This window comes from Arvicanthis niloticus, chromosome 12 (assembly GCF_011762505.2).
Source record: "Arvicanthis niloticus isolate mArvNil1 chromosome 12, mArvNil1.pat.X, whole genome shotgun sequence".
Lineage (NCBI taxonomy): Eukaryota > Metazoa > Chordata > Mammalia > Rodentia > Muridae > Arvicanthis > Arvicanthis niloticus.
The window spans coordinates 59,084,964-59,108,059 of NC_047669.1; the positions used below are offsets into that span (position 1 = coordinate 59,084,964).

Sequence of the window (23,096 nt, forward strand, 5' to 3'; positions counted from 1 at the left end):
TTAAAATCAATGTTCTCAGCCATCATTGTCAGTTGTTTGGCCTCAGATGAAAAGGATTCGTTGCCTGCCAAAGTTTTCCTTTTCACCAGGGTCCCTCTGTCGTGGTTGCTCAATGCTGGCACATGTCAGAGTTAGAGCCAGAACATTCTTTGTGAGGAGAGTTGCCTCCTGCACTTCAGGGTATTTAGTCTCTGCCCACTGGAAACCCACAGCAGTAGTCCCAAGCTGAGACTCTAAAATGTATCATCACACATCGCCAAATATCCCTGGAGCAAGGGGCAAAGTTGCTCCCAATTAACAACTATAATTCTAGACCCAGTTCCTCTTCTTCCTTTCTTTCATGTTTGAGTAAGACCACTGCATCAGCAACATATACGTGTTTCCACCCAGTCATCTATACCCATCACATCTTCCTTCTTCTCTGCAATTGACTCTTAGGGACATGAAAGTACCTTGGGAATGCTTGTGTAAACCAAGACAAATCTGAACCTCAAAAGCAGCATATAACCATTCGAAGCAAGGGGAAATTCAAATCTTTATAGAAGAAAAGAAAACTGGAGAATGTACCTGGGCCTCTGTAGGAGGAATCAAGTTTGGTTTGACTGCCTATGGCATTTGGGTGGCTCTCTGGGACCTATACAAAGGGGGTTAGCATGAAACTCCCATGGAAAAAGATTTCCACTTCTAGGTTATGACTTCTATTGATTTCCAGTATAAATTATTCACCATAAATTTTCTATAACTTAAATTTTTTCCCCTAAGTTTCACTCCCCTTGACCTACTTACTTACTCTTGGCAAGAGTCAACCTTTCTGATTTCAAAGTATGAAAATTGATGGGGAAGGGGCTGGAGAAATGGCTCTGCATTAATGAATTTTTACCTTTTTGGTGACATGCGTAATATACTTGAATTTTAAATATTCATTTGGTGAGTTACCTTTGCTGATGGTGGTTCTTGGCACAGGATTAGAATTCAGTTCTGAGCTTCTATGTTGGGCAGCTTACCACCACTGTAATTGCAGCTGCAGGGGATCCCATGTACTGTTCTGACCTCCATAGGCACCACGTTCATGTATATGTTGAAAGGTGAACTCACACCACAGGTGCGTGCACACACATGCATGCACGCGTGCACACAAATAAAAATAATTATTCTCTAAACAGAAAATTGATAAGAATTTCTAAATAATCTTAATGTATTTTCTCTTTTACTCTCCTCTACTTCTCTTTTTAAAATATTTTTCTTATATCTTCAAGTACCTTTGTCTCTTCTCTATGTTCTTATTTCCTTTCATATGTTGTGATTACTTTTGCATTTCTTTTCACATTCTTTTTTTATTAGCACTTGTAGTGCAACAGCCCTGCCTTCCACAAGGAACCCATCAACCTCTGTGAAGGACCTCTTGTGTCTCAGTATCTCATTTTCTTTCCATTTTCAATACTCTGTTGTCTATTGGCAGCTTCTATTCAACGTCACCTCCCACTCTACTATCCAAGCTCTTCTCTCTCTCTCTCTCTCTCTCTCTCTCTCTCTCTCTCTCTCACTGCCCCCTTCTCTTCTCTCCTCTCTTCTCCTTTTTTTCTTTCTTGTCTCTCCGAACACACTCAAAGCAATAACCTACCCCTCTGGTTTTTGCTATGCCTTCCATTTCCAGAATTCCATACAGGCTCTTTCTCCCCTTTATAAATCTTTCAGAACCACCTTTCTTCTTTAATTCTGTCAATTTTGCCTAGAATGTCCTGGATCTGGAGGTTTGGCTCCTAAGAATGAGATACCATGCTTCTGTCTGGGACTTTCAGGCTTCCTTGGTTCTCAGGCTCCTGCCTTCTCCTAACTCTCTGAAGCTCTGACCCTGCAGCTCCTTCCCCACCTCTCAACTCCACAACAGTGAAATCAAGGTTTCAGATGTCTGCCTTCTCATCTCACCTATGACTTCTCAACAGCATTTCCAGCCAACATTGGGAAGACTTGGTGACTCTATTCAGACTTAGAAGTGTCACCCGTTTTCCTCTGGGAAACTCCTTAGAGGACATGTTTCATTGTAAGACACTCTTCAGACACCTTGTGCGGAGTAGTTTGTGTGTGACAGTCGAGAAAGACTAGTCATAGCTACAGGAGGAAGTAAGCAGAGAGGCCAGCTAAGAAAAGCAGCATGATTGCATCTCTGCACAGATGACTAATTTTTGTAGTTGATAATGCTACTAAATGTAGACTTGTGGATAACTTTCTTTTTAAAAGAAACTCCATCTTTGTATGTATATGTGATTGATGTGTGTACTTGTATATATGCATGTCTGCATAGGCGTAGATTTATACGTGTTTGAAGGTGCATGCTCACATATGAACCCATGCATGTGGAGGCCTGAACTTGCTGTCAGGCATGTTCTTCAATTGCCCTCCACCTTGTTGAGGCACTGTGGCTGAGTTCAGAACTCACCCATATCTGCCTGTCCAGCTAGGCTGCTTCTTGTTGGAATGCTCTGTCCCTGTCTCCTGAGATTACAGGCAGCTGGCTATGGTTGCTTACCATTTGCAAGAGTTCCGGAGATCTGAATTATCCAGAGAGTATCTCTCTCTCTCAGTCCTGGAATAACTTTTTAAGGAAACTTCCTTCCAGGGTCCCTGTCACAGTGTGATATGATAGTAATTACAAGATGTTTTATTTTGCTAGCTAATCTCCTCTTATATCCAAACTTATATCTAAAGTCTAACTCAATGTTTCAGTAATTACAGGTAGACACAGCACTATTTTGAAGCTCATGAAGTTTGGAATACTCGCCCTAGTAGAGTAAGGTTAAAAGATATGGATACTTTTGAAAAACATTCTATGAATGAGTTTTAACTGTATTAAAGGCCCGAACTGTAGGGCCTTTAAAAAAATATTCTCTGAAAACCCATTGCAAGCCAAAGAATGTCCTAAAATCCTAACAGTTCTAGGTAGAAAAACAAAACAAAAACAAACAAACAAACAAAAAGCCAGGAAACAAAACAGTTCCTTCTAGAAGCTGAAATCCCAATTGAAAGGAATCTTGCCTTCACACCCAACTATATAGAACTGTTTTACCACCAACACGTAGGATGTAGACATCAGAGGAATGGAAGAGGCAACCTGAAGGTATCACTACTTTGTTTGTGTTTTTTTTTTTTTTTATGAGGTGACCAAAGATAGTAAGAGTTGGATTATCACTTGGTCTTACAGTGCTACAAAAACAACTCATGGTTGAAACTGCTTTTGAAGCCATCCATCTCTTCCAGTCCTAGGAAAATCCATTAAAACAGCAGCAAAGAACAAAACAAAGTGCCTATACTCCTGGGTTTCCAGTCTTTGGTGGAAATGGCATACCAGAAAGGCTCTATAAAAATTTTGAATGTGTTTGCTAGATGCACAAAATACACACTGTATATCCTTGTATTGCATCTAACCAGACATCAAAACCACGCAGGAAAGGCCAGTGAGGTGGCTCAGCAGATAAAGGCATTTGCTGTGCCGCCTGGCTGCCTAAGGTTCATTCCTGGAACATACACATATAGAAGAGAGAACCAACTTTACAAAGTTGCTCTCTTATCTCCACATACTTTCCCTCACACATATTCTGCACACATACAAGTAACTAAAACTGGAGAATACGTTTGGAGGAATAGACAACTCGGTTTTCAGGGATCTGACAACTATAGTTGATCTCTGTTCAACACTGCATTTTCCTTGTGTGTGATGCTCACACACACACACACACACTAATTCTATTGGGAATGAGACTTCCTCTCTTTTAGCTGGCCAGAATATGAGTTAGATCACCTTACATCAGGCTCTGGTTTTGGAGAATGGTATGCTTGCTGCAACCACTTCATTTTTAGTTGGAGAATTATGGCAAGAATAGGCATAAAGGTATGGCAAGAATAGGCCTGGAAAGTTGTAAGAACTCATGCATCTTATGTGTAGCCACCCATTCCCTGATGTAATATCCCACCATAGTGGTAGTAGCATCAATATCATGGAGAACCCAGTGAGGACAAGTTACTGCTACCACATCATGGCACCATTTCCTATATTGCTGTGGTTTTCAATTGGTGCTTGGGTGTAGAGATGGAGTGAGCATGAGAGCTCATGTCAGGGCCTCCCTAGGTAGATGCATAGCATCAGACATTGTATAGAGCAACAGGTCTGCCTTGATAGTAGATAGAAATAGAAGATGTGATGGGAATGTATTGAGTTATTGCCATGATGCTTGACAGAAGTTGACATGTTGAAAGAGAATGCAATGAAGGAGCCCAAAGTGGAGGTTAAAGAAGGGTTCTCACCAAGCACGGAGCTGGTTGGCATCAGTCTTAAAGACTTGACAGGTAGAGAAATGATGATTTAGTGCAACTGATCTAACAAGAGATAAAGAGATTTGTTTATTTTTTTATTTTTAGCTTAAAGTGTTGCATGAGAAATCAGCCTTCAGTTGAGACAAGAGTAGGGATACCCTCTTTAGTATACAGCAAAGTAACCTCAGCATAGAATGGGAATTGCAGAAGCCATTCTGGAGAGACAGAGAGATGGAGAGGCAGAGCAAAGTTTGGGTCTGAGAGTAGAGGAGAGGGTAGATGGTCAAAGGTCTTGAATGTTGAGCAGAGTTCGAGAATAAACACGGGCGAGAGGTCTGAGGTCTGGGAAGATTACAGCTTGCCAGCTTCCAAATGGAGCAGAGATGCAATGCAGTTTCTGCACCAGGGTTGGCTCAGGCTTTAGGGGATGTTGCCAGAGACTTCACGGCATTACTAAATTGTGATTTTTCTCAGTTTTCCAAACAGAATCTTTGTGGGGAGGGTTTGAAGATGCCCCTGAAGAGATCCTCAAGACATCTGATAAAGAATGAGGTCACCCAGAAATGGGTAGGGTCCAATTCTCTCAGAAACCTTGCTGTGTTCTGACTCAGTAGACTTTTGAAGGAATCCTGCCAGAGAAGAAGTTAACCTATTTTCCCAGCCTCCTTTGGAGACTGGCTTCCTAACTGCTACACCCTGTTATCTAGACCCTTTCTTCTAAGCAGTCTCTAACAATATAGTCACCCCTTAACAATCTTGACATTCAGCTAAAATACAGCCTACTCGGTTGAATGATGACTGACTGCCACATTAACTAAATTCAAAGAATAAAATGTTCTATATACAAGAGAATGTTCAGCCCTGGAAATCTTAGTGTGTGGAATTTGGGTTGTTGTTGTTGTTGGTGGTGGTGGTGGTGGTGGTGGTGGTGTGTGTGTGTGTGTGTGTATGTGTGTGTGTGTGACACAGAGAGAGATTGACACTCTCAGGCACAGCTATAGGAAAGGAACCCATGACTGGTGTTGATCCAACTCCTGGAAGACAGACACTCTTTAGCCACCAGCCTGGAAGCTCTGGATGTTCTGGATAAAAAATGACTCCTTTGTTCTGAAGGATAACTCAATGTGAAATAAATATACATGGATTTTAAAATAATACATTAATTTAAATTTGCCAGGTGGAACTACTTTGATGGAAATGTACCTAAAAGGCGACAAATGATCTGCTTCTGCATCTAATCAGCCAATCAGACACCCCCATGCTGATTACTTAATGAACTGAAATTTTCATGCAAATTTTTTTGATTATTCACAATTCTACCCTTCCACCCCTAAGTCCCCCCAATAGTCTGCTTATAATTCTTAACAAATTAGTTAATATTTTCTTCAACCATATAACAGAATTTGTTAATCAAAACTGAATTCTCCACTAAATGTCTCTGAGCCACGTGCAAAGCATTCAGTCAGGTAGACGAGGCATTGACAGGTAACCAAAGGATTCTTTTTTGCTATGAAGTAGCAAATACAAGTAGCTCTATGAAAAAGAAATTAAAGGCCCTGGCCATTTCCAGAAGTCTCACCACACAGACCAAAGAGAGAATATGATAATATCCATAGAATGGGCTCCATACCATTTGACATGCTGCTTCCTCTGCATGGTGTGTGAAGGACCCACAGAGCTAATGGACACTGAGCATAAGAATCTGCTCTAGGTGCCCATCGGTACTCAGTAAACAGTTGCTATTACTGTTAGCACTCTAGGTGGTAAGTGATCCTTTTCTCACAGGAAAGGGCTTGAATTTCAGAGTGTTTTAGTGACTTCTACAAGTAACACCTTAAATCACTACCTCGAGAGTGCTTCCAGGTCACCCTGAAATGAGGTGAACTGTTGTTGGCTTGCTCCTAAATCTATTTCCAAGATCATAAATTCAAAGCCATAATCAAAAGACTCATGTATGGGGAGTCAGAAGAGAGCCATTGAACACGATTCTATTGAATCAGATCTTGTAGTACATGGGGTTGGTTGCAGCTGAGACAAAACAAAATATATCAGTTGCTTGGCCTGATGATTTGAACCTTTGGCAGCTGTCTAGGCACTCTGCAAAAGGGATCTGACAATGGTATGTTTGGGGAGGTATTCACTGTGTGAAAGAGTCTAAGTACATACAGGTAAAGCCATAAGCAATCATCAGAGGAGGAGAAAAGTTTCTATACACTGTGTGCCGGGATAGGCTGCCCCATAGATCTATGGGGAATGCCTAGAATAGGCAAACATGAAGATAAGACGCCTATAAATGGTACCAGCAACTAAAGGAAGGTCCTCAAAATAGGGAGTGATGCTGGTAGACATGTAACGAGTGGGTTTTCTCGGGGATAGTGGAATTTACTTTGGTAATAGCCGTGTTCTGTGAATATACCACAGCCACTTAGGTGTGTGTTTCAAATAAATGAATTGCACACTATGTGAAATATTAACTAGAGACAAATGAAAACAAGCAAAAAGAGAGAAGGTACTACCTTCAGGGGATTGTGGGAGCCCACAGGATACACTAATAAAACAAAATCAACATTCCCTGCCTTATCTGGAGTCCATCCTCCCACCTAGAGAACGTTAAAGTGATTCTCTTAGGGAGATGTGTTAAAGATGATAAATGAAGCAAAAATCTTATTTGAAACCAATATGGTCTCTAAATGTTCCCTTCTTCATATCTGGAGTCATGTATCCTCTATGTACAGATTCGGTCCTGCTCCAGGAACTGAGATTAATCTTGATGGTGACATAAGATATTTATTCAACTCTAGTTCAATATTCTAAGAACATATCCACCATTGTAAGGATTTGGTCTTTGGCTGTGTTGGGTCCTGCTCAGACTTTCTAGATGGAGACCCATATCTAACTCTTATCGTTTTATATCTTGGCATGATTGATCCTTGGTCATGCCATGCACTTGATGCAAAGTTATTCTGGCTATCTGTAACTATCAGAACGTTGCCTTGTGAGTCTGGTAGGATTTCTTTCCTCCATTATTGGTCCTATCTTCTGCTCAACTCCTTCAGTGCTCCCGTCTAGACTCATGAGCTTCTAGGCCACGTTGTTGATACCAATCCTAATATTTTTATAACTCTTAGTATCGTGAAAAATAATTTAAGTTCTGATTTTTTAAAAGTATGGTTCTTATTCAACTCAATCATTTTTTAGAAAATGAAAAATGTATATTTAATATAAGATTGAGTGCCTGCTACATGAAAAGTACACTCACAATTCTGGAAATACGAAGCTACAAAGAAATGGTTGGAGACTACAAATCATAAGTATAGTCATGGGCTAATGGATACAGTGCCCTTAGTTCCTGTATATCCACATTAGCCCTGTATTATGCTCTAATAATATATTCACTTATTTTACATTATCATTTGTATGTATATAATACAAATTTCTTCTGTACTTCTCAAGTTATACCTTAAATCTACAGGTTTATTCATCTTAAATGTTGTTATTTTGTATCCTTTGGCTGTACCATTTCCCTTCCTCACATTCTTCTCTCTCTCTCTCTCTCTTTCTCTCTCTCTCATATATATATATATGTATATATATGAGATATATCATATGTCATATGTCTTATGTTATGTGTTATGTATTATGTGTTATGTGTTATATGTTATATATATTATATATGTGTGTATAAGCACATACATATGTACAAATATATATCCTCATTTTTAAAAATCTAGTACTTATATGCAATCATGAGATCTTTTCTGTGTCTGGCTTATTTCACTTGGCATGCTACCTTCTGAGACCTTTCTTGTAATTTCTAGGGTATTATTATCTTTTCAGTCTGCATAATTCTGTTGTTGATACTAATCAGGATGTTACATCATCTATGGGACTCAAATTCTAACAGAACTTACCACCGAACTGAACACAAAGTACTATGTTTAGTTATCACAAAATAACGTGGGGAGACATTCCATCTTCAAAAGAACCGTGGCTAGGCTTCCTGAACTTCCCTGCTGGAGATGATTCATCCAGGGTCATCCAGGATCAGCAAGCAGAGTTTCACAAGACTGAGACAGAAACCAGAGGTCAAGTCAGAGGATGTTATTAAGGCAAGGGGTAGCAGATGAATCATAGTTTTCCAAATGATTTCCCAGGAGCATAGTACACAGTCTAGTTCTTTAAAAATGTAAGGAGTCCCTGGCAGTGGAGAGGATCACAAGTCACTCTGAACTGCAGTCTTTCTGTATGCACATAGGATCTGAAGATGTGAATTGCCTAGTTTAATGTCTTTTGTTATTTTTGTGTGTATATGTGTATAATGTGCACATGCATGTGTGAGTTCACATGTGCATGTTCAAATGTGTGAGAATGGTATGATTGTACATATACAGAGGCCTCAAGTTGATGCTGGGAATGTCCTTCAATTGCTCTGCCATCTCCTTGAGGCAAATTCTCTAAGTCAGTCAGAGAGCTTGCTGATGTGGCTTGTCTTGCTAACAAGCTTGCTCTGAAGAATCCTCTGTCTCCTAACAAACATTTACATTGGTTCTAGGGGGCTGATCATCAGTTCCTATTTTGTTCTGGAAATATGTTAACCACTGAATCATCTCCCCAGCTGGAAAATGAACATTTTAGTGTCCTGTGATACTGTGTCTGAAGACATGTACTGATGTTGTAACATCTGGAAAGTCTGGTTAGTCAACTGGTGGCCTCTCAGACAATAGTCTTCTTCAACTTCTGCCCTATGAATTCACCACCTTGGGCATCTAGTCCTAATGCCACCTTCAGATGCCAAGAACAACAGTCAACACCCATCTACAACTTCCTAAGAGACCTCCAGAAAAAAAAGAAAAAAGATTTTGTGTGTTCCTGACTCTCAAAACTGACTAGAACAAAATGATCCTTTTATGCTGCTGAAATCTTGGATGACTTGTACTGTTGTGTGTCTTCTGGAGAGATGCAAGCAAATATCTAGTCAGCCAATATAGAGAACCAGTGATAGACTTGAGAAATGACTCTTCCCATGTCTAATATGGTGAGCCCATGAGTTTGTTAGCTTACCTACGGGTGCATGGGTTATGCAGAGATGAGTGCATCATCACCTCAGTATGAGAGAAAAGTCACAAACAATAAGTCCCTGGAGCTCTCTACAAGACTCTCAGAAAGTTCTATAGATGGGAAAGGTTCCTCTAGCCATTGTCATGCTTATATGACCTTGGGAATCCAGTAAGTTTTATTTACTCATGGAGTTTCCTTTCTCTCCCCAGGAATGAATACTTCTGTTTGAATAGAATAATTATAGAGCAAACCACAGAGGCAACCTGGAAACCTCAGAGGAGCGATAATGCTTAGGTTCTGCTCTTCTCATTGTACCTCAAGAATGACTGTCAGGGCTGGGAGAGAAGGAGTCACCAGTATGGAGAAAGCATGTAGAGTCCCAGAGATACTTAGCTTTGAGTCACAATGAGTGATCTCCTCATAAAAACTTCTTCACTACTTAGGCCATACATTAGACACGTGAGCTTTTAAAAAAAAAAACTTATTTTTTATAAGTTTCTCAAGGTTGTGTGTGTGTGTGTGTGTGTGTGTGTGTGTGTGTGTGTGTGAAGAAGTCTTCACTTTGCTTTTCAGTTCTAGAAGGTAGATATTCTCCAAGAGAGGAGCATGGAATTTTCCATAGTGGCAAGTAGTCAGAACGTCAGAAGGGATACTGGGGTCTGTGCCTGGCTTCTTAGCTGGACAGTTGGAAATGACAGGGATGGATGGTTAAAAGAATCCTTATATTCCTTCTGCCTTTCTCATAAGGCTAAATATAAAAAGACATATTTACAGTAATTGTTTGGAAACTCTATTGGTTTGCAAACCAAAATTATTGGTTATTCAGCAAGCTGTAAATCAGGCATCCTGGATTCTAGGACCTGTCCCTTTCTCCTCTTCTCATGATTAGAATTTTTGCAAACGATGCAAGGTCTCCTGCCTCAACTTCTCTTCCAAATAAATACTCTCATAAAGCATGCCATCTGTAGAATTCTCAGGAGGAAAGAGAAGACTGATCTTAGCCATAACCTCCTAACCCACTCAGCACACCCTCAGCCAGCAGCTCATTCTCTCTTTGGCACTCAGAGGATGCTGGTACCCCTTGCCCTCAAAAGTGCTATCAACATAATGAAAGTTGAGGTGAAAATAAATCATTTCATAAGCCTCTTCTTCCATCTGGTAACAGAAAACGTTCTGAGCGTGAGATGAACGTGGAGAAGCTTAAAAGTCTGTGCTGGACTTCAGTCTGGCTAAAGATTGGATATCTGTACTGAATGTGTACAGACTATTTTTCTACAGTAAACTATTTACTTAGCATTTTCAGTGCTTTGGCTATTATAAAGATTCTAGAGACGAGTTAAGGCCTGAACCAATATGAACCAGTAGGATATCACTGCTGTATCACCTTACACAAAGACTTGAGAATCAGGGAGTTCAGTGTCTGAGGGGATGCTAAGTCCAAAACAACACAGGTAAGATGGATGACTGCTTCCCCAAGAAGTCTTAGCAAATCCACAAGAAAATGCAATTCCCAAGTATCTTGTATCAAGTACCTTAGATTTTGTTAGTCTGCCTCTAATTTCCCACAGTCCTTTGCTCTTCTCTCTAACAGCCTACATAGTATCACATATTTTCTAGATTTTTATGCCCACTAGGCTCTAGTGACTAGACACTGGATGTGTCTTTGGCACCCCAGTCCTAGGAAAGGGTAGAATAAATAAAATCTTAGTAGATTTTTCAATAAATTACTAATAGTTTAACTTTAAATGAAAAAAAAAAGTATAGGGGCCATAAATCTAATGAGGTTTGGAAAGTAACCGCCTGGGGGATCCATACAGAGGCCCAGTTATATTTATATTTAGGTTTTATATCTCAGCGCTTGATAATGAAATTAACTTAGACTTGTACTCAAATCTCCTACTGAGCAAGGGAAGAAATAATGATAATTTTAAAGGTACTTTTGAATTTACTCCACTTATATTTAAGACACTTATTTTGAAACTATTTGGCAAATCTTGTTGTTGCTTTGAGGATTAAGAACCCAATCTTCAAGAAGGTAAAATAATCATCTTATTAGTGATTTAAGAAGGTGATGGGTACAATCCAGAACTCCTGAGCCGAGGATTCCTAACTTTTCAACAGGGCTCTTTCACTAGAACCCACTGCAAAATTCTGGAAAGAGCAGAGGTAATTGTTTATACAAAAAAAAAAAAAAAAATCAATTTTGGATCTTTGTCAGAGCCTAGGGTTTCTGTTCCACACCTTAGTTGGGGACGTAGTCATCTTTCATCTAGGGGCAAGCACTGCCAGAGATAAAAGCTTTCTGCGTATTTATGTGAAATGAAGGATGGGAAGTTCCCTGAAAATGTCTGAGGGCTTAATTCAATTGATGTTGGCACAATCAACTTCGAGACTCATCCAAATCCATTATTAAGGCTTCTCGTGCCAAAACTCTGGGGGAAAATGTGAAATCCTCAGGAGTTCTTTCTGCTCTATATTTTAAAGTAAAGCAAGAGAATCTCCTTTTTTTTTTTTTTTTTTTTTTTTTTTTTTTTTTTTTTTTTTTTTTTTTTTTTTTTTTTTTCTCCTATGGGAGTTCAATATTGGTTTTTGGTTGCTCTAAGAAAAAGTAAAAACAGCACCTTTGGCCACTGGGCTACTCTTTTGGTGTACAGAACAGCACTTCGTGATTCTCCACAGTGTACAATGTAGCAAACAAAGGCATTTGTAATTGTGCAATGGGGACTGGAATGCTCCATTATTCTATGTTCTTATGGTCACCCACCAGAAGTTATAGACCTCAAGAAAGAATTAAGTGATCAGCACTTTCTAAAGTCACTGTTTAAGTGTCATGGAACATTAAAAACTAAATATTCTATCGTTCCTGATTTTGTTACATTTATGCAAATATAATCTAATTTAATCTCCTCACTAGTTTAATTAGAACTTTTTAGAAGACCTAATCTCCCTAAAGAAGACCAACTGTGCCATGTAAAGTCTTGTTTTGAGTCACCCCAGAGAAAGAAAAGCAGGACCATCGCCTTTCAGAATAATTACAGCAGCCAGACCAGGAACCGCAGATTCCACCTGCTTAAACAATGACGACATTAATTATCCTCTTGACAAGAGATGCTGAGGCTGGACAGCTCTGAGGCATGGCATAGTTACGCTCTGACTGGTAAAATCTCCTTGCCATAGGTTATTTGACGACTGGCTCCTGTCCAGGTTCAAGATGGTGGCAACAAGTCTGAATGCCAAGTCTAAATAAAATAAAGACAAGGACCAGAAAAAAATAAATGGTCACGTGTTTCACGTTACTACTTTCAGATGTGAAGAAAACGTTCCTAACAACGTCCTTGTGTAGTTAGTTGGCTATATCTTTACCAAATCCTATGCTTAAGCCAAGGCTTAATCACAATATTGAGACTGCATCTAGTTTATGCCAGTTAATGGCCACCCTTGACTCTGGTAGAGTTATCGATTTTCTTCAACCATGACTGACAAGAACTATAGCCAGATGAGGACCGAAAGAGTTGGTGTGGTGGGAAGTGGGGCAGTGAATGGGTGCCGAATAGAAGACAATGGTGTTTTCTCAATGTTTCTGCGGTGTGTTTAATAGTTCTCAATCCATCTGCATTATGCTGACTCCTTTATTCTCAGTATTATTAGTACTATCCTAGGACTTGAGACGTGCCATCGTGCATTTGCTTTCTACAACAAAATACTTCTGGGACTTCTTTTTGTTTGTTTTGTTTTCAGGTTTATTGAAAATATGGTATCACGGATTAAACAGCTCTATGTGGTGTTTTGAAACTCACCCCAACTGTAGGCTGAGTGACCTGAGTGTTAGCAAGACTGCCAAAGTTCAGGGCTTCAGCCTGTCCTTGGTGTCAGGATCTACCTCAATGATCTCTAGATCTAGGGCTGAGACCTCAGGAACATAATTATCTCTCCTCTTCCTCTCTTCTTCCTGCAACTTGATAGAGATACCTCTCACAGGATCTCTCTGAATCCGCTTTATCAGATGCATGTCGTAGCCGGCTATCTTGTTCTGAAGTTTCTTGCTGTGGATAAAGGCGATCTCCTCACACATGCACTTGTTGGTGTGCAAGTCATTACCCAGGCGCGTGTAGTATTTCTCTTATATTTTTTGGTTGAGAGCTTAGCCTTTAACGGCTGAGTCATCTCTCTGGCCCAGCGTGTAGTACTTCTCGATGACGACCCTGGCCGCCTTCTTCACAGTCTTGGTGCGAATGCGGCCCATGTTGGTGGGTCTTGATAAAAAAGCACCAGTGGAACTTCTGAAAAGTAGAGTTTTATTTCATCTTCTAGTCCAAGGCTATGGCAAAATCAGTGTCTGGTGAGAAACCATTTCCTGATTCAAAGATACCTTCTTCATTTGATGTTACATGGTGGACAGCGTTACACAGTTATCTGTTGTTTCTTTGTTAAAGGTTCTAGCCTCTTAAAACACCTCTTAAATCCTGTCCTACCTCCTAAAACAGTCACGTTGGTGGCAAAAAATTTTAATAGAAAAATGTTGAGGGGGTGCATCATGGCGATATCTAATCCGTAGTTTAGACATGATATCATGAAGGTGATGTCTCTGCTCTAAAAGAACACCTAGTCTTTAGCACATATTAAGAAAAGGCAATTCAAAGAGAAAAAGAACAACAGCAAAACCCCCAAAAGCCTAGGATGTCTATCTTCCAAGATAAACAAAAGCGTTTAGGGCCTGCTGTTCCATTAATTACCAAAGGCAACGCACACTCGAACATCAAATAATAAAAGAACAAAAGACTACAGTTTTCTCTGTTTTCCAAAGCACAGCATTTACTACAAATGTAGTAAGGAGGGGGAAAGAGGATTTCTTGAGCCCCATGCAAGGTCTATGCAAAGTATTACAGAACCAAAGAGAGCTGAGTTTTTAAATTGAAAACAAGAGAAGTGATTATCTGCAATTCTTGTTCCAAGAAGGTGGTAATTAGAGTTGATTCCCCACTCCCAGGTCAATACTCCCAGCTCACAGCTGATAGAAGTCCCCAGTTTGATGTTAACAAAGTAAATAAAACAATATATATCCAGTCTGTGAGGTAGACAGGAACATGATTGGGAATCTTAATCCTGTAACCGTTGCCTTCTGTGGATGGAAACTGCAGCTAATTTTAATAAGTGATCTCTACTACTGCAAAAATGGCCCACTAGGGTGCCTTTAAGAGAAAAGAAAATACCTCATTAGTGACTCAATCCCATTCTTTAAAATTCTTTAAAATTAAATTAAAATTAAAGAATTCTTTAAAATTCTTTAAAAACATAAAAAATCTCAAGCTTGAAGACATGAAACAATGGCAACTAACTCCTTACTTAAGTAATTTTAATCTGAGAGATATACATTATTTTTAGAAATTAGAAATTTTTACTGAGTCCAAGGTATGAAAATTACTTAGACTGTAGAGCAACATGAAAGCGAGATGGGAAAGAAAAGATGTTGAACAGCAGCCACATTTCCCTAGATCAGAAACACAATGAGGCATTGCCATCAAGAAAAATAATCCGCTGTCGAAATTCTACTTGGGGTTTAATAACAATGCTTAAAGAAAAGCGATCAGTCTGTAGGGTAGTAAGGATTTTATCACCGAGATAATTCTGTGTAAGTCAGTGAGTCTGCCCTGTGGGTAAAGATGCCTGCTACTAGTCCTGACAACGTGTAACCAATCTTAGGCCCCCACTCCGTAGAAAGAAAGAAGTGATTCTAACAAGGTGTCCTCAAATCCCCATCACTGAGCAGTGCCATCTGTATGTACACACACACACACACACACACACACCAGATGAATGTAATTTTAAGAGATTTTATATAACTTATATAATTTATATAACTGATTTTATATAATTTAAATAACTGTAGGTTCTATCATAAGGAGCTGGACATAACTTCACCTTTCACCATTATCAGAAATCAATGATTCAAACTGTGTTAGAGAACAAGCAGAGAGGGTATTTGAATTTTAAGAGCCAAAGTTGATATTTATTATGAAAGTTCTTTTCACAGGGCATCAGATAAGAAAGACTTTAAAAGTTGTGTCCTTCCTGTCAAGTGCTGTAAATAGAGAGGGGAATGACACCTCACAGTGACACATGGTCTAGTTTATAGTTTATTCTGGTTCCCCGTTGTAAGACTCCCTATGAAGGTCACCACGAGGTTCTAAATAACAAAAGAAGGAAGGTATAAGATGAGAAGTTGATTTTTGAGAAACACGCTGTGTACTATCAGTTAAACTTTCCATAAATTTAATTATGTCTCTCGCTAATACGTGCATGCGAAGTTGTGAACGTTCAGCCCTAGTTGCTAATTCTGTGTATGAGAGTAGGCTAGAGCTCTTTTGAAAAATTACTTTCACATTGGATTCCAAAAGCCCGTTGAGTCTTGGTAAAAGCAGCAATTCTGTTTCCAGTTTTACTCCCCTTCCAGTTTTCTATAAAAGGTGCATTTTCATTAAGGGGATTAGGTAAGCCATTCTCTTGGATAGATTCAGCTGTGACTTAGTAATACAATCTTTTCCCTCCCCTCTTCACCCAGGCTGGCAGGGACTTGACGCTAGGAAGCAGTGGCTCAAGCTCGCAGGGACGCTGCAGGCTGCTGTGACAGCTGACAGACTGGACACTGGTAGCAGTTAAGGTGTCAAGCCATCCCTTCCCCAATTCCATTTATTGTGGAGATGTGCTAACTTGAAAGTCACCCAAGAAGAAATATTAGTAGATGGTACAGATTTCTCTTCAGCTACGTGATCTACTTAGGAGGGGGGAAAAAAAACCTCTTACTAAGTATCACCTTTTTAAGTGATTTTTTTTTTTTAATGGTCATTGGTCTGTTTATCTTGCCACAATGTTCCAGAGTATCTATCATCCTCATGTTCAGGCAAGTGGAAAGATGGTGTCAGCCTACAAGGTTTCTGTGTCTATGGTATAGGTGAGTGTTTATCTTGTGTCTTCAGTAAGGAATCATAAAACACTGTTTCACAGCTAAGACAACAACCTCCAAGCACCAGATTTCCTGTGTTTTGGTTGGATTTAGAAGTTCACTCGTTTGTGTTTGCACAGAAGTGTGAGGAAATGCAAAAATCAACAAGATATGAAGAAAAGTGAACCGTGGAGAAGCACAGCTCAGTAGTTTGTGTGTTCAAAGAGCTTCCTGATCAGAATGATCAGTAAAATAACAATGTGAATATAAGATCAGTAAGAACTACATGAAATATTATGCCCAAAGATAGAGTTTTAGCTAATTGAAAAAAATAGGTGACTTCCCAGAAGCTGTATGGCTTCCTAAAATGGGCTCTGGGCTTAGATTCCTACTCTCTAGTACATACCCAAACACTTATGTGTAAGTGCTACTTCATTTCTCTGCTTTCACTATCTCCAACCATAAGAAGGTTAGGCTAGATCATTTCCATTTTATGATACCTTTAAAGTATGTGCTATGCTTTTATAGTGATTTGCATCATAGCTAACAGATCGATTAGTGAATTACCAACAACGTTACCCCTGATTTAACTGAATGTGGACTACTCAGAGAAGTTCTCCGATTTACCCACGCTTTAACAGTGACTTGGAATAAAGATACCTCTGCTTCCTGCTTTCTCACTAATTAAATATTTATAAGTAAGCACATTGTGATTCTTTTTAAAATAAGACAGACTGAAATTCTATCGGAAGCTACTATTTACACAGGACATGTTTGCTTTTTGGTTTATCTTGTTGACTTTTGCCAATCCCTGAAGTGGTTTTTCACCGAAGGCAAGGTTATCTTGTCATCCCTGGTTTGCCGCAATCAGCCATCACAAACAATTCTTGGTAATAAACATTAGAAGAAAAGGCCTGCAAACAGTTTCTGAATGATAAATAAGGATATCATTTTCCAAATAGAAAACAGGAGGAGGTTAATTCAAAATAAACGGCGATGAGGTTTCTTACAGAGTTACCATCACCTGCCTTTCAAAACGAGCCGTCATTACATGGGAGAGCGATTGCTCATCTCAAGATCTTGTTTTCTTGTCTGATTGTTCTCCCCAGGTATAATGCTTTCCAATAGGTCAATCAGTGGCTTTAAGCTGCTCTCCAGACTACTTAACTGCACCATCGGCCAAAGTGCACATGTTACATAAATTGCCCCCTTTCCTCTTTTCCCATCAGGGTCATATGCTTTCAGGAGTCTTTACTGGCCTGTCTTTGAGTTCTGGCACACCTAGAGTTTCACAACTGCTACCTACCAGATCGAATTGTTTTTTCCAAAGTAGTGATGAATCAAGGTTAGAGATGATTTTCTCCCCATTAAGAGCGAAAGGAATTCAATATTATACCTATTGTATAAATATACTCACGTTGTAATGTTTGAGTCTCATTTTCCTCATCTAAGAATGAGTGATATAACAGGTACTCACTAACATCATGTAAGACCAAGTGTGTCAATAGATGTCACAAACCTGGTGCCATGACAAAGACATAACAGACACCAAATAAATGGTGGTTACCATTTTCATACACTTGTGAAAGGATACTTAGGCTTTGAAAAGACAACACTGTCCTATATGGCTATACTCAGTTTAAATAACGCATATTTGTGTTTCTTTATATAGGTGCATGTGGTCCTGAAAAATGATGGAGTAAGAAAATTTCTTTTTACATAAAAACCATATTTTATTACTTTATATTATGAAGTAGGAAAACATTTTTGAATAGAAGAGGAAACCGTTTCTAATCTTGACTCATTACCACTTTGGTAGAACAATTCCATGTGGTAGTTTATAGTAATGAAACAACAGGAATATTTGTTGATCTCACTGGAAAGAAGGAAGGAAAAATATGAGGTAGTGGCGGTGGAGAATAGCTATTGATGGGATGGAAGTAGCTTATTGTGTTAGGTAGAAAAACAAAGTCAGATGAGAGCAAATGGCCAGTAACAGGAAGCCTCTTATGGACATGTAATGAGAGCTCACTGTGATGAGCACAGTCAGGGCATGCTCACTGGGTAAAGATGGTTAGAGAAAATGAAGAAGAGTGAATGTCTTAGTTACTTTTCCATTGCTTGGAAGAGACACCACAATGAAGGCAACTTATGCAAGTATTTTTTAGGGACTTACAATTTCAGAGGATTAGTCCATTACCATCATGGTAGGGGGCATGGCAGCAAGCAGGCAGACAGGTATGGCAGTAGAATGGTAGTTGAGTGCTTATATTTTGAGACAATAATCAGGAAGAAGAGAGAAAGCCAACTGGAATACCATGGGCTTTTGAAACTTCAAAACCCACCTCCAGTGACACGCCTCCTCCAACAAGGCCACACCTCCTTCTACAAGGTTACACCTCCTGATCCTTCCCAAACAATTCCAGCAACCGAGGACAAAGCATTCAAACATATGAGCATATAGGGGCCATGCTCATTCAAACCACCACAGTAGGAAAGATCCAGGCATGACTCATATATGATGAGTTGATGCTTTAGATGACAAATCATTTTTTTTCCCCAAGCTAAGAACTTTCTAGGATTTGGGGTTTTTAGTTCTAAACCTGAGATGGTCCTCGACCCTTAACCTTAGGCAAAGAAGAAGGAAAAGTATGACTTTAGGAGGCTGTGATACACCACAAATAATACGTATGACAATGGATTATATTTAATACTACATATTAGTTGGTTTCAGAATATCCAGATTTACAGCTAATCACATGAAAAAATCACTAATGAAAATATATTCTATTTAGAACATTTTTTTTTTGTCTAATTTCATTATTTTTAGGAAGTGGCTAGCTCATGAGTGAAACTCTAAAATATAATCATAATGAATAAATTAAACAGATAAATGGTAAATTGTTTACTTTGAAGCATTCAGGTTATTTCTTATAATTAAATAGTTTCCAATGTTTTTACTTCATATGTTTTGTATTAATATCTCTTATGTTTCAAACACTTATAGCTTTTTAAAATGTGAATAAAATGGTGAATCAAAATATCTGACTTTTTCAACGAATATTTTTACTTCTAGAAGATTAGCTACATTTTACACATATATATGTAATCAAAATATATAGCATTAATTACAGGTTTATTTATATTTTTCAAAATCAATATTAAGCTTTTCCTATGCATGGTATTAAATTGCTTTTGTACATGACAACGAGAAAATGATATGTTTTTGCAATGCAGCGGTTATTTGTACCAAATCTAAAAATTACGTTCAAAGGATTAGCTAAAGCTACCAAACTGTTCGTTCAATAATGACATGAAATGGACGTGCTTTTGAAGATGTGAACGACTACATGAGTGCTAAGAAATAAATCACCCAAGCATTAGTGATTAAGGTGACAGGAAACTTTGTATTTTCCAAGAGTCTATCTGTTGATTGATACCCTGGGCTGATTCCTGAGTGTGGTGTCAGAACGAGTCATAGGCCAGCTGAATAAGTCAAATTAATATTCAGCATTGACTGACTGAGAGATGTTACAAATGATAGTCATGGTGACTCAGTAACTTTTCCCAACCAACTCATGGTGATTGTACCCTGAACTCTTAGATTACATATCTAATCCTTAATAATTTCAGCATCTATAAATGGACTAGGAATTTAATTAGAAGGCAGAGAAGACTAAACTATAAATTTAATTATTTCTAGGTTCTTATGAGAGATGGAAAGGGTTGAGAGTGATCCTAATTGTTAAAATCTCGCCTGGAAACTCTTTTTGATGAGTCTGTCAATGCCATTTTTCCCTTCCTTGCCTTGTGCAGTCATACACTGGTTGCACTAGATTTCTGAGCGTACAACAAATTGTCAAGAAGTTCTGGGCCTTGGGGGACAGTCCTATGATCTCAGGCAGTCAGGGTGATGGATGATGGAAGATGCTTTAGTGGCTGAAGGTGCTTGCTGTCAAACCAGAAGCACCAAGCTTCATCCTCAGGAACCACATGGTTGAAAGAAGATCAATTCTTACAAATTGCCCTCTGACATCCACACATTTTAAAGAAAAACGTAATTGAAAAACTTTTAAAGAGGAGCATCATGGACTGAAGAGGCAGTTTAGTGGCCAAGAGCACAGACTCATGTTGACGTGAAGCAGTGTGGTTCACTTAACTACACAACCTCTTATAATTCCACTTATAGGGGATCTGACACCCACTTCTTTTCTCCGTGGGCACCTGAACGCATGTAGTATACATAAACACTCTCTGTCTGTCTCTGTCTCTGTCTCTGTCTCTCTCTCTCTCTCTCTCTGTCTCTCTCTCACACACACACAGACACACACACATACGTACATACACACACTCAAGTACACACATGCACATAAAAAATATTATTTTACAAAAGAAGGAAGATCGTGAGTTCAAAAGCCTCCCTGGTTGACTTAGAAGGACCTTGTCTCAAAAATAAAATAAAATAAAATAAAATAAAATAAAATAAAATAAAATATAAAAACAGGGTCAGGGGTACATCTTAGTAATGGAGTACTGTCTAATATGTGTGAGGCCCTGAATTCAGTCCCTACCGCACACACATGTACTTCTGTGATATTTAAACAAAATGAGTATCTGTATTCATGTTTGTGGTATGTGATTTTTCTTCTTGGCTTTGTTGTAAAGGCACTTTCAATAAAAGAACCATTTAAAATGTTTAAAATGGAGTGAAGGGCCTCATCCTGAAAAACATAATACTGTCATGAATCACCAGACCAGCATTGTAAGGCTTTGTGTTTTGAAGACTAGAGAATCATACAAAGAACGACTGAAATGGAGACAGAATCTTTGTGAAGTCTAGATGTTGCTCTTTAACCAGTTTTTCTCTCCATGTCCAAAGCTGGTGCATGTGAGATTTTAATGCGTGTAAATCACTTCTGCACCATGCATTTTCCGGTCTGGAGCAGAGCACAAGATTCTGCATTTGCCACAAACTGCCCGGCACTGTTGCTTATCCTCTGCTTCCTTGGGGTGGCACTCACCTGGGTAAAGTTCCCATGCTCCTGACGCCTGCCTGCAAACTCAGAGCCTCAATATATGAGCATTTTATTATTTGCAGTAACACTGTTCAGTGAAATGTATCTAATTTTTACAACTTTGGGGAGTTGCTCAGATAAAAGATTTCCTTTGATCAGAAGATACCAAACTAGATGTCTCTGCTTGAGGCTGAGAAAAATCCATACTCTTCCCACAAGGGACTTCTTGAAAGTTTCTTCCCACACTTTTTGAGACTATGGATCTTTTTGTAGCAGTTCTTTTGTCGACGTGGATGACAAAGTGGCTAAAGCAAAACAGCCTTTTATTTTCTATTGGTCAGAACAGGACTGAGTCATCCATAAAGGGAGAATGCCAGGATGGGCTGGAGGAAGGTGTTAGAGCCAGGAGCAAGGGGGGATCTGAGTTGGTGATCATAGAGTTTTGTTTTCGTTGTTTTCGAAAATCCACCTTCTGGTCTCCAACAGCCATTCTGAATCATGCTCTCTTCATACGTACTAATAAAGTCGTCCTGAGCATGGAAACCGAGCTGTTTTCTAGTTCTGCCACGTATTAGCTATTTGATTTGGGCAGGTGCCCTCCCGTTACCTTTTTAAACATGTGCTTTCTCCTTACTTTTAAAAATGGCAGCCAGTAGAGAGGCAGTTAATACCCCTGTGGTTTTCTCTAGGCTTAAAAAGAAAACATGGTATATAAACAGCAAATTTGAGGTCTTCATAATTTCTGACAGAATGGATATTTCAAGGGTTTATGAGATCCCACCCCTCCCTAAGATACTACTGTCAATCAGTGGTGGTTATAGGAAGCATGTCATGTTCTTCACTGATGTAGTCACTGGTAAGGTGACCGTGCTTCTGTAAATAGTTCCTGCCAGTGCAGGTAACCCTAATTAAACTTAGTAGGACACAGACACATGTTTGCATGCACATGTGCACACAAGCGCGCGCGTGCGCGCGCGCGCACACACACACACACACACACGGGAAGGGAATTCTTGGAGAGAAGGCTTTCAGTAAGAGAGGGAGGTAGGGGTTAAGACAAAGTAAATGTGCATGAAAAGGACTAAACTTTATTATATACACGTGCAAAACTGTGACAGAATGAAACAAAGAAAAAAATATGTTCTGATTATGATGGATTATTATAATTTACTGGGCAGTCGATGAGTTGTATGCAGTGCAACATAGATTGTGAGACTCTTATGCGTCCCCACAGATAATTGGAAAGCAAGATTTTATAGGTCATATGTGAGTTCTTGATTTTACTATGTCTCCTTTTCAAAAATGTAGTATTTTAGTGCTTGCGTTTGGCAGGAGGATATACACATCTGTGAAGGTGCGCATGCTCATTTATGTGTGAGCCAGAAATCAGGTACACATGTTCTTCCTCAGAAGCTGTATGTCTTGTTTTTGAGACAGAGTCTCTTATGAGCTGGTGCTAGCTGAATAAACTCAGATGGCTGGCCGGTGAGCACCGAGGCTCAACTTGTCTCCCCAAGCCACCACATCCAGTTGCTCCTGCTGCTGCCACTGCCTCAGATGCTGCCGCTCCTCCTCCTTCTCCGTCTCCTCTTCCTCCTCCTCCTCTTCTTCCTCCTCTCCGTCCCCTTCCTACTCTTCCTTTTTCTCTTCTCCTTCACAAGGATTCTAGGGTTGAAGTCAAGTCTTCATGCTTGCATAGCAAAGACTTTGTTCGCTGAGCAATCTCCTTGGTATCCTAAAAATTTGCAATAATAAGTGACCATTTGAGTAGACTC

At 39.3% G+C, this 23,096-nt stretch overlaps 1 long non-coding RNA gene and 1 pseudogene across 2 annotated transcripts in view; one reads left to right on the plus strand and one right to left on the minus strand.

Moving 5' to 3' along the window:
• LOC143434020 (uncharacterized) overlaps nt 1-23,096 on the plus strand; it is a 66,717-nt gene that overhangs the window by 8,536 nt on the left and 35,085 nt on the right. The window lies entirely within an intron of this gene.
• Nucleotides 13,131-13,609, minus strand: LOC117718130 (small ribosomal subunit protein eS17 pseudogene; annotated as a pseudogene).